Genomic DNA, 1144 nt, shown 5'->3' on the forward strand with positions numbered 1-1144 from the left:
GATTTTCAAACACTATGAATTTAGCACAAATAATTGCAGCCCATAATTTTAAAATACTAAAATCTAAAGAAATAGGGGTGGATAGGGATATGAATTTGATTACAGTAACAGAGGTCAACCCTAGAAGATTGAAATTTGAAGGCCCAAATGCGAGAGTTAGAAATGGAGTTTATCAATGTAAGGTAAGGACTCAAACAGATGCTAGGCGATACCTGGGGTGTACTTCGGGACAAATCTGTAAAAGAATATCTAATCATTATAGTACCCTTAGAGATAGAAGGAAAATAGCAAGCACTAGCCTTAGTAAATTCATCTGGGAACTCAAAGAACAAAAAAAGTCATATTCGTTAGAATGGTCGATTATCCCGAGGTCATTTCCATACGATAAGGGTAGGAAATACTGTTCGCTATGTATCTTAGAACATTATTACATATTATTCTCTAAGGGCAAGTTGATAAATAAACTAACAAATAATGCTCTAAAATGTACACATTTTTTAAGGCACACTTTTCGCTGGTTTAAATAAAATTGCAATATGACAGGGTATTATTGTGCATTATAACGTAGTAGTTAGTTCATAGACAGGTCATACTAATATAATTTACCAATAGCAGCAGGGATTTTGTAAAAGCTTCTAAAGATTATATAGTATAGATTCCCATGGTAGTTGAAGATTAGCTATAATTTATAGTAAATTACAATATAAGTTTAGGTCTTAAGGTAGGCCACATTAGTATATAATTTACCAATAGCAGTTGTGGTCTTTACTATAACTTCTAGTGACAATTGAGGATTGAGTTCCATTGTAATAGAGAATTGACTATAATCTATAGTACATTGTAGTAACCATTCTAGAGGTATTATTGATAATTTAGTTTAAAATATTTCATTAAGACTCTCCAGATTATCTGCTAATAATAGGATTTTTAATAACGGAGCTCAATTCTATATTTCGGCATTAAATTGGGCAGTTTACAAAGAGAAGGTTTACTATATTGAAACTGATTGTAGTATAATAATAATAATAATAATAATAATAATAATAATAATAATAATAATAATAATAATAATAATAATAATAAAGATCAATTATTGATCAATAAAGCCATAACTGAAGACATCCGCAGAAAGAAGAAAGGCCTT

Source organism: Octopus bimaculoides, chromosome 16, assembly GCF_001194135.2.
Source record: "Octopus bimaculoides isolate UCB-OBI-ISO-001 chromosome 16, ASM119413v2, whole genome shotgun sequence".
Lineage (NCBI taxonomy): Eukaryota > Metazoa > Mollusca > Cephalopoda > Octopoda > Octopodidae > Octopus > Octopus bimaculoides.